This window comes from Nelumbo lutea, chromosome 4 (assembly GCF_056320005.1).
Source record: "Nelumbo lutea isolate HS-2025 chromosome 4, American lotus-T2T, whole genome shotgun sequence".
In the NCBI taxonomy this organism is placed as follows: domain Eukaryota; kingdom Viridiplantae; phylum Streptophyta; class Magnoliopsida; order Proteales; family Nelumbonaceae; genus Nelumbo; species Nelumbo lutea.
The window spans coordinates 37,752,738-37,769,545 of record NC_142687.1 but is presented as its reverse complement, the minus strand read 5'-3'; the positions used below and the strand labels follow the sequence as shown (position 1 = coordinate 37,769,545).

The window sequence follows — 16,808 nt, the reverse complement described above, 5'->3', positions numbered from 1 at the left end:
GAGAAGACTGATGTAACCCATTTGAAATTTTATATATTTGAAGTTTCCCAATACTCAAGAAGGGCTTCAGAAAATAATTCCTCATTTCCTCAAGCTGTAGTCTTGTAGACTGTCAGGTCGGCATTAACAGATGCGGGGTTCGATTCTAGTGTTTGAGAGAAGATTTACAACACATTACCTGCAGAAAGTTGGCGCTTCTTAATCAGTTTCTTAATTCCTTTCGGAACAAGGAGTAAGTCTAACTGTCTAAGATATAGGAAGAGGGGGGTTGAGTTTTATTGACACATGCATATAAGCTACAGTGTAGACTTCTGGTCTCCATTAAACCTGTTCAGGGGAAGATCACTTGAAATGGCTTATGATAAGAAGAAATTTCTCAGATATATATGGATTGGACAGAGAACGGTTATGGTGATTGGGTCGTGGGTTTAGATTATGGTTCAACCATTGATTTTGCCTAAATAAAAAGAATTGAAAATGGTTCTAGCTATTTCATGTAGAAAAAAGGCTTGAAAACAATGAATATTAAAGGGTAAAGCAGACATTGATGTTATATATTACTTATGCTATTGAAAATACTATAATATTGAAAATTTAAATAGCATAAGTAATACTATATATTGAGTAATATTATATATTACTTACGCTATTTAAAATACTATTTATATTTTAATTTTCCTTTATTTTAAATAAATACTTTTTGAAAATAAACAATTAATTAAAAAATTCAGGGATTCAGGTTCTTGATGGGGAACCCATCTTGTAGGGGACTGATGATGTAGCCTAATTTTTTTGCCAATGGGGATCAAGATCAGAGACGAGGATTAATTTAAAACTCAGGGTCGGGGACAAGGAGTATGATCCACGCCCATTGCCATTCCTACCTAGAGGGTCATCCCCAAAACCATAACACGCCCCAACCTATAAATATAGCTCCAATTATTATGGCAATTATATATGTAGTATCCAATAATTATGGAAATTATTAAAATTTTCCAATTATTTATTTGAATAATTGGGAGTTTTATAATTTAACTTTCATTAAATTAAATTACCAAAATCAGTAATTTTTAGTAATTAAATTACCAAAATCACTAACTATTACCAAAATCACTAACTATTACTCAAAATTTATAGTAAATATCAAAATTACTAAAAATGTAAAAAACAAAGTTATATTTAATGAAATTAATTTTCCATTGAAAATTTGTTGAAGAATTGTAACTATTGTTTGATAATATTATTAAATATTAATAAATTTACCAAAATTAGTGAAAATATTAATAACTAATTATTGCTAAAAAATACTAATAAGATCAAAACTATCAAAAATGTAAAATAAATAAATTTATATTTATTGAAAAAATTATCCAATGAGAACTTATTGATAATTTTTAATCATTGAATTTGTATTTATTAATATTTTAATTAATTATTCACTTCTCAATAATTAATTTTCAAAAAATTCAGAAGTTAAATTACCAAAATCAGTGATTTTTAGTAATTAAAATTTCCAATTTACCAAAATTATGGAAAATTATAGTTTAGGTGTTGATATTTACTAAATAATATTCAATGATACTAGCAATTATTGAAAATATCAAAAATATTTTAGAAATTAATTTAACTACCCAAATTGATTTAACTAATTAATTTAAAGACATTAATGGTTTTTAAATTTAATAATTATTTAGTAATTATTTAACATAAATATTAGTTATTTAGTTATTAGTTAATAATTATATAGTTATTAATTAACCTAATTAGTAATTATTTGGTTTACGGTCAGTTTTAAATATCATTCTTTTTTATTAATGATTATTTATTAATTAAAGTAATTAATAATAAATTTTATTAATTAACATAATAATTACACTTGTCTAGACTAATTACATTAATTAATAACTAGCGAAGGGGTCCCTACTTCACAAGGGCTAGAATGGAATTACAACATTTCTATTTGCTACATTAAAAAAGACAACGGTTTTTTAATAAGAAACTTGTAATTATAAGTACCCAAGTCTTGAAACTCATATAAAAACTTAAAAGAAATCATCATGTGCTCGTTTTTTAAATATTGCTTCAGCAAAGCATCTCATATAAAAAATACGATCATACAATGATAGTTCTAAGTTCTACTTCATAGCTGTCCTTTGTTTCAAATCAAGAACTCTCGGTTGACCCAGACAATAGGACCATTCTACCCGAGAACCATCTAGGCAACCAATTCCATTTTACCCCAAACCCAGTCCCTGGCAAAAAATCGTTAAATCAGTCAATGACCCGTTGACCAGGGTGGTTGACCCATTCAACAGTTTCTAGCCATTTTTATTTTTATTTTTTATTTTTGTTGTCAAAACAAGCTATCCATTTGAAGTAGACAGTCGAACCATTGACCTGGAAATCGGTGGCCAGCATGGTTTCATTTCCGAGTCATTTTTTTTCTAAATGTCAATAATAAGACAAAATAACTTTGTAGTCATAGTCATGGGAACCGTTGACCTGGAAACTGGTGGCCAGAACGATTATGTTTCTGGGCCATTTTTTTTTCTAGATGTCAATAATTAGACGAAATAACTTTGTAGTCATAGTCATAAGAAGGGTGGACACTGCAAGGGATTCCAAAACCTTAAAGGATAAATCCAAAGTGACCTTAAACATAGAAAAAATTGGCGGTAAATCCACCAAACTGGAAAAACCAATGAACAAAAAAAACAGAAAATCGAGTCCAAAGTTCCACTTTGAAACAGAGCTAAACATACATTCAATCAAAGAAAGACCAAACACACAAAAGGGAAGAAGAAGACCCTAGACCATTTTGGAAATAAAATGGTGGTAAACCCTAAACCATTTTGGAGGATCCTGAAGAAGAAGACCAAGCACAAAAAAAAAATAAAACAAAAGCAGAAAATTAAAAAAAAAAGAACATACCACACACGCTTGAACAAAGCCAACAATAGAAGAAACCTTTGAATAGTAAAAATCCAAAAGCCCAAAAAACCATGGTTTTGAACCACCGTTGACCCGGATGGACAAACATTTTGGCTTGAGAATCGTCCAAGCAACCGGTTCCGTTTTACCCCAATCCCGGTCCCTTGCCAAAAACCGTTAAATCGATCAATGACCCATTGACCCAAGTGGTTGAAAGGATGACCTGTTGACCCGTTCAATGGTTTTGACCATTTTTTATTTTTTTAATTGAGAATCGTCCAGGCAACCGGTTCCATTTTATCCCAATCCCGGTCCCTAGCCAAAAACCGTTGAATCGGTCAACAACCCATTGACCCAAGCGATCAAACCGTCAACCCGTTCAATGGTTTTTGGCTGTTTTTTTATTTTTTTTAATTTTTGTTGTCATGACGAGTTGTCCATTTGAACTGGACGGTCTAACCGTCGACCTGAAAACCAATGTCCAAAACAGTTCCATTTTCGGGTTGTATGAGTCACATGTTCGAATGACATAACATGTATGATACTTCATAATGGACCTCACACACTCAACTTTTTGTCCGTAATTTTTGTTGTCAAAACGGGCCGTCCATTCGAACCGAATGATCGAATTGCTATTTTTTTGTTTTTTTTTAATTGGGAACCATCCAAGTAATCCATTCCATTTTACCCCAATCCCGGTCCCTGGCAAAAAATTGTTGAATCGATCAACAACCCATTGACCCGAGCGGTCGGACCGTTGACCCGTTCAATGGTTTTTGGCCTTTTTTTTGTTGTCAAAATGGGTCATCCGTTTGAACTGGATGGCTGAACCCTCAACCCAAAAACCGGTGGCTAAAACAGTTTTGTTTTCAGGTCGTATGAGTCACACACTAAATGACATAACATGTATGATACTTCTTAATGGACCTCATACATGTATGGTACTGCTTAATGAGCCATCCCTTCGAATTGGACAGTCAAATCGTTGACCCAAAAACCAATGGTCAGAACGGTTCTATAATTTTTTTGTCAAAACGGGCCATTCCTTCAAACCAAATGATCGAACCGTCGACCCAAAACCGGTGGCATATATATATATATATAGAGAGAGAGAGAGAGAGATAGATAGATAGAGAGAGAGAGAGAGAGAGAGAGAGAGAGAGAGAGAGAGAGAGAGACCACCCCTATCCCTTCAATAGATATATACTAGTGGGGAGGCCCCTACCTTGCAAGGGCTAATGGCAACAGTGTGAATTTAAGATAATTGGACCAGGTGTGGAATTAATTGGGTCCACATTTTTGCTAGATCTCTTCTTGCCTGAGTAGGTAGAGAACAAACCTGGTTTTCTATGCTTAGGCAAACATATTCTCTCTGGAACAAAAGCATTTCATGAACTAATCCAATATCTAGGATATAACAAACCAAATCTCACGTATCACAGAAATCATCCACAAAGTATATGCATTGGGTGCAATATCAGTAAAGTGTATCCATAATACACTATTTACATGATTATATAAAATGGATCCAAAAAAATTTAAAAACACTAGTTTGCAATTTCTTTGTCAATATTTTCGACTTTATTGACTCTACAAAGTATAGAAGAAATATAGTTAAATAATAATATAAAGTATTTTTAATAAATTTAATAAGTGTACCTGTTGTGTAAGGTCCATAAGTTGTTTTGTTATATAATTAAACAATTTTTCAGCTTTGTATCCAAATATAACGACTAACATGAAAGCTGTTGCATCAATTATTTCACTAATCATTCCACACTTGTAATTTTAAGTTGTTATGATATTATAATTTTAAGTTGTTATGAAAATACATTTTATTATTCTTTTGCTAACATAACGTAGCTCATGTTCATTCAATCCAATTCAACTTTGTTGTTTAAAAATCACCATTACCACAATGAAGTCATGGTTATCTAGGTCCAATTCTTCGATTGTCAAGGCAATGTATTCTTGGGCTTATTTCTGTGTGGTCAATAGCTTGTTTGAAGAAGTGCTGAGACTGATAATCTGTACCAAAACATATAAATTATTAACAATTAGTAATATTTTATTTAATTAGATTTTTTATTTAAATATTCAAACCCAGAAGGAATTCCTTAATTATTGATGTTGACTCAGTATTTTCTATACCTCTCTGTTTGTTGAACTTGTCATGCATGCATGAATGTATTCCCAATCCCACATACCATTCCTTCTACAGAAATGGTAGATAGGCCAGAAGATGACTCATTAACATATATACATTCATGCATGCATGAATTGATACATTCAAGAAGAGTGATGTTGAATACAGACCCATTGCTCAGTATGTTCTGATGAACATTATATTCTTGGCAAACACATAGGGTACAATTCCCTAGGGAAGAGCTACCTGCGAATTAAAGGGACAAACAGAAAATGAGCATTTACCACTAACAATTTAAGAGCAAATTTAAAGCTAGGAAAGCAGGCTGATGGAGACTATCAGACAACATTGAGAAAGCATCTTCAGAGTTCAAACCCCTTTTACCTGTACGATGGCGACATGTAAGAGAACACCTCACGGACCAACAGTAATGGATGTTGCAGCCATGACTGCAGGACCCGTGAGGAACCAGACAGCCATGGTGAAGGCAGCAACTGAGTTCCTACAAGCAATGATTCTTGGCCGTACCCTGGATTACCATGATATGGTTTGAAACAGATCAACTCTCGATTAACAGAGAAAATGAAAACAAAATCTGAATAACCTTAGAAGCCAGAACATAACAAGATTGAACATGGCCATTCCAAGACCAGCGGTAGAAAGGATTTTGATCGAACCGTTTATAATGGCTGGCAACTCAATCCCCCACCTACTAAACAAGACTACTGTAAGCGACCAACTGGTAGAATCAACAAAGTTGAGATCATTTAATGAGCTTATGCCAAACCATGATCAAGATGAGTCAGGTTATAACACTGGCAGGCGGCTTGGATGAGGGCTTAGCGTCTTCTTGCATCCCAGCCTTAGGGTGGAGCTCGGTTGTAGAGCTTGAACCCAGCTTCGACAAGGTCGGTCCATCTAACTCGGCCCCTTGGGAGCTGTCCTGCTCCCGAAGCTGAACTCATCCCGATCAAACTCTCCATAATCTGATGAAAGACATAAACAAACAAAACTGTCATAAATCGATAACAAGTCCCACTAAAATCCCAACTGATGGTAGGCTATCAATTTGTAGTGGAGAAAACCATAAAAAACGTTTTACCTGCATCGTCCGAGGCTGAAAGTAGTGGAGGAAAAGGAGAAACAGAGTAGGAGCCATGGGAGCCTTGATCATCTTTGCAATAAAATTTGAACAAAAAAAGAATGAATATAGAGAATGAAATTATGGTCTATTAGACAGTTTTGTATGCCCTTAGCTCGAATCGGTTTGATGTACTTATGACATTTATTGTAAATTAATAAAGTACATATTTGATTCATGTTTCTATGGTGTGTTTTTGTGTAATACCCTTAAATCAGACACTTCTGAGACTTGTGTTGGTTTAGATTGTTCATAGCCGTTGGATAATTCTGGGGAGATTTATCCTGCTAAGGCTGACACTGATGTGCCGCCAAGTCGGTTGGGGTGGCCTGCCTCTGCCACTAGGGTGAGACCCGAGGTACATGCAGTTTATGATTAATTGAATCTTTGAATCAGACCAGATTTCCAGTATTGCCCTGGACCTTGGAGATTGATGGACAAAACTGAAAAGTTACACATGACCCCTAGACTCGATTATGATACTGCACTAGGTGTCAGATTGGTCTGTCTTTGATATGCCAATCAGTAAGATCCTTAGCGGGGATCAAAACCTGGGTATGTTGGGACAGTCTGAGAATTCATCTGAGTGGGTGATCATAATGATCGGGGATGCACTCTCTCTGATGGAAACCAAGACTGCCGGCAATCAATTTCAATCGTTGAGATTTGTTTTGCAAAATATATTTTATATGAGATATAGAAGTATATATATTACGGTTTCTAAACGTTTGCAAAAGGTTTTAATTCCCGGGATCCATGTGAGTAGAAAGTGCAACACTGTTCCTTGCAGCCGAGGGAGAGATCATCTCTTGTCGGGCAGTGTTTGATCATTATGGGCTGAGAGGTTAAGTGTAACGCCATTGAGGATAATACCTGATGGGATAATCTTGCATCTGCCCACAATCATTGGGTGTTACAAGGTGGCTTGGCCCAGGGACCACTTAGGGTAAGTGTTGGGCCCATAGAGCCCATGTGATGGGTTTCAGGGGGTGCACTGTCCATAACAGTATTTGGCCAGCACTTGTAACAAAAGCTTGGCTGAACCCATGTAGCTAATGTATAGATCAATGTTTGGGTCCCACGCCATACAAGGAAGCCCAATTAGGCAGTAGTTTGGAAGGCTAAGTGAGCACATGACCTTATTGGGCCTAAAGCCCATTTCGAACTGGGCTGATTTGATCAGTTAAATAAGGGGTGAATTCTGATATTAGATTAGCAGATAGGATTGGGTCTTAACCCTATCCACTTAGAGAGTCCAAATCTGAATGTGATTCAGATCTGGAAACCTCCTAATAGGGTTAGGAGGGGGCTGACCTAATCTGTAGATAAGATAAGGGTTTATCCTTATCACTTAAAGAGAATTTTGATCCAAATAACTCCTAATGGGATTAGGCTTTAAGCTTTATAAAAGGAGGAGGGGTGGCAGCCTTTAGAAGACACATGTTCACATCCTCTTCAGAGTTGAAATCACAGAAGAAAGAATTCAGCACCTCTACGCAAATTCTTTCTTGCCGCCTCCTTCCTGTTGCCGCCACATCTGCCAGTTCGATCTCCTCTTGTCAATAGGAGTGATCAAGATTCGATCTTGATATTAGTCCTTTGTGAAAGGGCTGATTAGAAGTAGTGCTCACGTGCCATCCAGTTGATTCTTGCGAAGGATCTGGTTCTTGTGAAGAACGCTGCTAATTCTGCTCCATTCTGCACTGCGCCATCTTCAGTGGGAGCAGTTTTTGGTTCCTTCCTTGGGCGTGAACACTTTCATTGGGAGATACTATTTCTCCATATCAGATATATCCCTTTCCTACTAGTTCTGTTCAGATCTGGTTCGGTTCATGGTTCAAGATTGATCCTTGAAAAATACGATTTTTCTAAAATAGGGAATACAATTCCCAGTAGGGTGGAGAGAAATTTTTGAAATTCGCCCATTCTATTCTGCAAGATTCGGGCATCCATACGATGGATATTTCATCCCTTTAGTAGTATTAGAGCCATGGTTCAAATCTTGAACCGAATTGGATCAAATCTGAACCTGCGCAAATGGGCAAAAGGCATTCTACCCGATTTGCACAGTTATAAGGTTTTTCTGGAAAATTTGTTTCTTGTTGATGGGTGATTAATCAGAAATTAAATTTTATAAATCTGATTATTATTTAGAATTGTTCTTTATAATTTTCTTGATTTATGGGTTGTTCGTACACATGGAGATCGAAATCTTGATTGGGGCAGGGAACCTACGATTATGCAGTTTCTTGTTTTTTTTTTTTATTACATTTGGTCTATAAAATAATTTTTTTAGACTGAATGTATAGGCATTCGATCTGATATAATTATAATAGAATTTAGGTTTTCTATTTATTTTTATTTTGGATCGAAAATGGCGGTGCAAGGAAGGAGATTTTGCAGATGAGAAAATCGTTATCTGCGATTTGCAGTTTATGAAACTACAAACTGTGATCTAACCTCTATTTTGCAGGATGGATTGTGTGAACAGCCCTATATGATTGGTTCTTATTTTTCCTTTATCAGTTTTTAATTTTAGATTAATTTCTTGAATTAAATATTTAATTAAAGTTCAAACCCTATACCCATTCGAACCAGATTGGTCCAAACTGGTTGGAGCAAATCTAGGGTTCGATCAAGGCTGAATGTAAGCCTTATTTCTCCCACTAATGGGCCTAAGGATTGCTAATTAATTGAATATTTAAATCAGCCCAACCTGTAAAGGCCTAGTTTTAATTTGTTAAAACTGCTAAAAGCCCACTTCGTAGATAAAGCTATATGAACCGAATTGATCAACCCTAATTTCGGCCCATATACCTAGATAATGTTAATGGTTAATATTATAGGCTTTAAAATGGGCTTTACAGATATTAATTGATTGGATCAATTTTTCCCTACATGTGATGCATGGATGTGTGATGTGCTACATTCATGGGCCATAAGTGCTTGGCCCATGCTGATTCAATAGTGGCTCTTGCGCACACCATGGCTGAATGCACATCATTGCCATGGTGTCCATGCTAGTCATTAGATGACCTCCCTTAGTGGTGGGCCCCACACCTCCTGAAGAGGATATGTGCGGAACCCTAGCCGATTTTGGCCCACCAAAATCTGACTTTATGAAAGTTAGTGAGAGTCACTTTGTCTTGACCTAAATCAAACTAGGGCATAATTTTTTGTTCCCTCCTGCAAATATGAGTGCATGTGATAGGGAGGTTCATGTGATGAACTCTCTAAAGGCCTTTCGTCATTAGCATGAGGATGGGTCCTTTAGTAATGAGGAAACACACCAGAAAATGGGCTATCCATTTGTTGTTGGGCTTGTCTGAGTGTTTCATAAGATGATAGGGGCATCATAGACCGATGTGGGAGGGGTTTCACCAGAAAATGAGAACTCTCTCACGGTACCTTGGCGTTCACGAATATGACGGGTGAGCACTCACTGGACAGAAAGGTTTACCTAAAAATGACTATGAACCTTGTCTGCAGAGGACAAAGGGAAAACTCATATGATGAGTGGATATGATCCTTCATAGAAAGGTGGTGGGGTTTTGTAGCTGAAACAGTTGGCTCCATGCACCCTATGTGGTTTCCCACATTTCTAGAGACAAGTCACTATCTCTATCACTGAGATAGGAGGGAAATCTCGGAGATGAACAAATGGGAATGGAACATAAATTAAAAGCCATATCTATGTAATGAACATGAATCAAATTAGGTTGTGGACTAATATTTGCTATTTTACCAGAAAATGGCTAACAGACAATTCACCAAGCTTCTTGATGACAACAAACTTAAGGGCCCTAATTACGCTAACTGGTACCGTAACTTCATGCTATTACTGACTTCTGAAAAACTGGATAAAGTTGCAAAAAACCCCGCCCTAGAGCGTCCAGGTGATCGGGCTTCTAAGGCCCGTAGAAGGGAGTACCTGGAGTGGGAGGAGAAGAACTCCCTGGCCTACTGCTATATCATAGCTTCTTTGGACAATCCAATACAAAGGCAGTTCAATCAGATCGAGTTGGCCAAGGACATATTGGACAGTCTGAAAACTAGGTACAAAGAGCAGAATCGTTCTATTCGGCAGAAGATCTTGAAGAAGTTCATGACCGCTCAAATGACCAAGGGACAGCAAGTGCATGACCATTGTCTTTGGATGATGGGATACATAAACGAGCTGAAAGCCCTAAAGTCCGGGCTAGACTATGTCACCAAGGTAGACGCCATTCTGAACTCTTTACCTCGGTCCTACAATTAGTTTGTCATGAATTATAACATGAATAAGTTGAAAATCAGCTTACAAGAGCTTAGCAATATGTTGCAACGAGCTGAGGAGCTGATTTGTAAGGATGAGCCCGTCGCCATGCTTATGGAAGTAGGCAAGCGTGGTAAGAAGAGGAGGTCTAAGAAGAGGCCCCCAAAAAAGGGCAACAAATCCAAGAAACAAAAGACGGACAAGGCATTCGATGCCTATCACCATTGTCACCAGACCGGCCACTGGAGAAGGAATTGTCATGCCTACCTAGAATCCAAGAAAGGTAATCCCGAATCCTATGTCATAGAAACCAATTTGTTGGTTACTTCTACATCCTAGTGTATTGACTATGGGGTTTCGACTCATGCATGTAACACATTGCAGGGTTTCAGAATAAGCAGAAGACTGAGTGAGGGAGAGGTGACGCTCTTCTTGGGAACTTCTGCAAGCGTTGCAGCTATGGCCATCGATAGTGTAAAATTGTTTTTTTAGAGAATGATCACTTGTACTTAAAGATTGTCTTTATGTACAGAATTTAAGAAGAAATTTGATTTCTGACTCGAAATTGTGTGTTGATGGATATTATGTTTCTTTAGCAATACGATTACTATTAAAAGAAACAACAAATTCATCGCATGTGGGGAACTAGAGAACGGTCTCTATGTTCTACATCCTTCTCTATAATCCAACATAGCCAAAACTATGTCGGTTAACGTTCCCAAGAGAACTTGTGATACCGTTAGTCCCACGTGCCTGTGGCATTACCATCTTGGCCATATCGGTATTAACCGAATCACAAGGTTGGTAAAGGATGGTCCTTTGGATTTTCTAACTGTAGAAGATCTTCCCACCTGTGAGCCTTGCCTTCGTGGTAAGATGACAAAACTCCCATTCGACGGTGAGCCTAAAAGATGTACGGGCACGCTTGACCTTATACATAGTGATGTATGTGGGCCCCTGAATGTTAGGAGTCATAACCAACACGTATACTTCATCACCTTCACCGATGATTATTCGCAGTATGGTTACGTGCACATAGTCGAATAGCTATGTAACTTGTTTGAGGTTGCACAGTCGTTCGGCTATGTGCATGCCAAACAGCCATGAAGCAAGGCTGTTTTGACAAAAAAAACGCATTGTAGCAACTCAATGCGTTTCCAGAATCATAAAAAAAATAAATAAATAAATAATTCTGGTTGTGATATGTATATACATATGTGATTTACGTGCATCAGATCTGTATAACAGTAACATTGAGTTTTTTTTTGTCATGTATGCAATACTAAGGATTTTACTTACACTGGTTGCATACAGTATTTTCAAATTAAGTTGATTGAAACAACATGTTACCAAAGTAGCCTCTGCTGTGTAAAATTAATTTGATTTGAAATGTAAGGATTTTATGTATTCATTATTTATACGGACATTGATCGGCCCAAAGGAAGGTTGATGTTTGGCCAGGCAGTGAACACACATGCAATGATAAATATTGATATTATAAAGTTGCTATCCATGTGAATAATAGTCGGTCCAAAGAAAGGTTGTTGTTTGATAGGATTTATTATCAATGTTTGATTGTTGCGTTGAGAGTACCATTTACAATTGATATTTCTGTGCAAACATTAAATGTCAAGTTGTGCTATGTATCTTATTTTGTAATTCGTATTATTGATTAAATGTTGTTTTTGTTCTCTATTCAGTTTCAGCAACTGCAAATAATGTTTATGCTCAAATCAGTGCCATTCCTATGCTAAATGGTACAAACTTTAAGGTCTGGAAAGAAAATATGGAAATCGTTTTCGGCTGCATGGATTTAGACCTTACATTAAGGACTGAGCGACCCGTTCCGACTGAGGATAATTCAAATGAGGCTAAAGTTGAGAAATGGGATCGCTCTAATCACATGAGTCTAATGATTATGAAATGTTCCATACCAGAAGTGTTTCAGGGCTCTATTTCTGAGAGCAATAATGCTAAGGAATCCCTTGTGGCAATACAACAGTATTTCGCCAAGAATGAGAAAGCGGAAACTAGCAACCTTTTGGCTACTTTGATTTCTATGAGGTACAAGGGAAAGAGAAACATAAGGGAATACATACTAGAGATGTCAAACCTTACTGGAAAACTAAAGGCACTAAAGTTAGAGATAAATGATGATTTACTCGTGCATTTAGCTCTCATTTCTCTTCCTGCACAATTCAGTCAATTTAAGGTGAGTTATAATACTCAAAAGGATAAATGGACTCTTAATGAGCTCATTTCTCAATGTGTGCAATAAGAAGAAAGGATCTAAAGGAAAAAGACTGAAAGTGCTCACTTAGCATCGACCTCTCAGAATAATAAAAAGAAGAGGGCTAAGGATACTGCAAATGGAACACCCTTACAGAAAAAGGCGAAGAAGCAAGATGATGAATTCACCTACTTTTTCTGAAAGAAGGCAGGACACATGAAGAAAGAGTGTTCCAAATACACCACCTGGCGTGTAAAGAAGGGTAAGTCTCTCACTTTAGTTTGTTCTGAGGCTAATTTAGCTTACCTATAGACACTTGGTGGATAGATTCTGGCGCTACTACTCACATAAGTATGTCTATGCAGGGTTGCCTCTGGAGCTGACCACCAACTGATGCTGAAAGATACATCTATGTGGGCAATGGCAATAAAGTTCCTATGGAAGCTGTAGGACATCTTAGATTATTTTTAAAAACTGGTTGTTATTTGAATTTAGTTGAGACTTTTGTAGCTTCATCATTTAAACGGAACTTAATTTCTATTTCCTATTTGGACAAATGTGGATACTTTTGTGGTTTTGGAAATAATAAAGTTAGTATCTCTCTAAATTCAAATGTTATTGGTACCGGTATTTTAATTGATCGTCTTTATATGCTGGAAACCATTGCTTCCCATAATGAAATCCTACATGAAAGTTCTATAGGTACAAAGCGTAAATTAGTTGAGAATTCTACTTCCTTATGGCATAAGCGTTTAGATCACATCTCTAAACAGAGAACTCAGAGGCTTGTGTCGGACGGAATTCTTGATTCCCTTGATTTAACAGATTTCCAAGTCTGTATTGAGTGCATTAAGGGAAAATTAACGAACATAAAGATAAACAAGTGCCAACAGATGTATAGAAGTCTTAGAACTAATACATATGGATATCTGTGGGTCATTCCCTACACTAGCATGGAATGGTCAACAATACTTCATTATGTTCATAGATGACTACTCAAGATAAGGGTACCTATATTTAATAAGTGAGAAGTCTCAATCCCTAGACGTTTTCAAGTCTTATAAAGTTGAAGTCGAACTTCAACTTGGTAAGAAAATTAAAACAGTCAAATCTAACCGTGGTGGAGAATATTATGGCAGATATGATGGATCAGGAGAACAACGTCTAGGACCCTTTGAGAACTTCCTAAAGGAATGCGGTATCGTTCCACAGTACACTATGCCGGGCAAACCCAACATGAATAGTGTTGCTGAAAGACAAAACAGGATGCTTAAGGACATGGTAAGAAGTATGATTAGTCATTCTTCTTTACCTGAATCACTTTGGGGAGAAGTATTAAAAACTGCATTGTATATCCTTAACAGAGTACCCAACAAAGCAGTAACTAAAACCATATGAATTGTGGACTAGAAAAAGGCCCAGTATAAGGCACCTACACATTTGGGGATGTCCAGCTGAAGCAAGGCCTTATAGGCCTAACGAAAGGAAATTGGACTCTAAGATAGTTAGCTGCTACTTTGTTGGATACGCAGAACGCTCTCGAGGATTTAAGTTTTATGATCCCACTACCCAGTCCTTCTTTGAGACGAGAAATGCGAGATTTCTTGAGGATGTAGAGTTTGGAGGGGAAAAATTAAGGAACGTCTCTTTTGACGAAATAGTTGTCTTGGAAGAAGAGAAACTCATTTCTCTTTCCGATATTATTATTGACGGTGATTAGACAATAATTTCTGACATTGTTCAAGAAGCAATTTCGGTTCAAGACAACAATGAAATTCCTCCTATAGAGCAAACTCAACAACCTCAAGAAATGCCATTGAGGAGATCTAACAGACAAAGGAGAAGTGCGATTCCAGATGACTATATCGTGTTCCTCCTAGAACAAGAAGATTCTATAGGCTTAGCGGAAGATGATCCAATCAACCTTCGCGAAGCTCTTCAAAGTTCTAATTCTCAATGTAGGATCAATGCCATGCAAGAAGAGATGAAATCCATGAAAGACAATGACGTTTGGGATCTTGTCGAGTTGTTTGAAGGTTCGAAACCCATTGGTTGTAAATGAATATTTAAAACCAAAAGGGATTCAAAATGTAATGTCGAAAGATATAAGGCTCGTCTAGTTGCCAAAGGATTCACTCAGAAGGAAGGCATTGACTATAAAGAGACATTTTCTCCGGTTTCTTCAAAGGACTCCTTTAGGACAATAATGACACTTGTAGCTCATTTTGATTTAGAGCTACATCAGATGGATGTAAAGACAATGTTTCTCAATGAAGACATTGATGAAACGATTTATATGGTTCAACTATAAAATTTTGAATCCAAATATTCAAAGTCTATGGTCTGTAAATTAAAGAAATCCATCTATGGTCTCAAATAGGCTTCTCGTCAATGGTATCACAAATTTCATCAAACGATTACCTCATATGGTTTTGAGGTAAATGTGGTTGATGATTGTGTATACCACAAGTTCAGTGGGAGCAAGTTTATCTTCATGGTGCTATATGTCGATGACATACTGCTGGCGAGTAACGATATAGGCTTATTGCATGAAACCAAGTAATTTCTCACTAAGAATTTTGAGATGAAAGATTTTGGGGATGCCTCTTTTGTGCTAGGCATACAAATACTACGAGGTCGCTCTCGAGGTATTCTTGGATTGTCACAGAAGAGCTATATCGAAAAAGTGCTAAGCAGATTCGGCATGAAAGGTTGTTCGTCAGGAGATACACCTGTGGCTAAAGGAGACAAGTTCAGTTGCAATCATGCCCCAAAACAGACCTTGAAATAAAGGAGATGCAAAAGGTTCCCTATGCCTCAGCAATAGAAAGTCTGATGTATGCTCAAGTTTGTACCTGTCCCAATATAGCATTTATAGTGGGACTGTTGGGCAGATATTTAAGTAACTCAGGACTGGATCATTGGAAAGCAGCCAAACGGGTCATGCGGTATTTGTAGAGAACAAAGGACTTCATGTTGATTTATAGGAAATCAGACAGTTTGGAGATCATTGGGTATTTTGATTCTGATTTTGCGGGATGCCAAGACAGTAAACGATCCACTTCGGGCTATGTTTTTATGTTGGCTGGGGGAGTTATGTCTTGGAAAAGTGCCAAACAGATGCTCATAGCTTCTTCAACCATGGCTGCAGAGTTCATAGCATGTTTTGAGGCATCCAATCATGGGATATGGCTACGTAATTTTTTCACTAGGCTGCGTGTAGTTAATGGCATTGAAAGGCCATTAAAATTATTATGTGACAATAAGTGTACAGTTTTGTATTCCAACAACAACAGAAGCTCTGTAAAGTCAAAACATATTGACATCAAGTTGTTCAGAGTGGTCAGATTTGTATAGAGCATATAGGGACAAACTCCATGATAGCGGATCCGTTGACCAGGGGATTGCCACCACACTGCTCGTATGGGTATAGGCATATTTTAAGATACCTTGATTTAGTGAGAGTTTTTCTTTTACTTTTGGATGTTCTATGGATTAAGGCATGTTTTGCATGTCTACTGATGAAGGGTGATTTGGCCCGACCTCGTAGCTCAGGTACACGTAGGCGTGACCTAGCTCAAACAGTGACTCAGCATGACAGAACAACGGACAAGAGCATAACTCGGTGGGGAAGTCCCACCGAGTTCATCATGGCAGCTCGGCAGGTAAACTACTCACCGAAAGCCGCCTCGCCCGCACCTCCTCCCCGGGGTCAAGGGACTTTGGAGGGTCCCGAGTTCGGGGCACCCTGACCCCTTTTGAGACCCGAGCTCCTCCCAATGGATCTCGGGCCACTCCCAAGTAAGAACGCACCGATTCTTCTTTGGATGCCCTGAGGCACAAAGACCTCGGGTCGACTAGCTCGGCATAACTGGCTGCAGGCAGCCCGTCACTTAAGGGATGGCCCAGCTCAGGGCAATTCGCAAAAGAACAGCTCGGTATACCATAGGAGGGCTCCCTGCCCGACCGCCGTACCTGACAAACCTGCGAATTGCAGGCATGTCTGCCCTGTCAGAAGTCAGAGGGCCATGAGCAAAGGAATTCAGCTATAAGGAACTTACCCTCAAGGAACAAGGTATCTGAAAATCACTAGCGCAACCTACAC

The 16,808-nt window shown here is 37.7% G+C and overlaps 1 pseudogene; it reads right to left on the bottom strand.

Moving 5' to 3' along the window:
- Positions 1 to 1,120: 1,120 nt before the first annotated feature.
- Positions 1,121 to 6,185, bottom strand: LOC148855261 (putative auxin efflux carrier component 1d; annotated as a pseudogene).
- Positions 6,186 to 16,808: the final 10,623 nt, after the last annotated feature.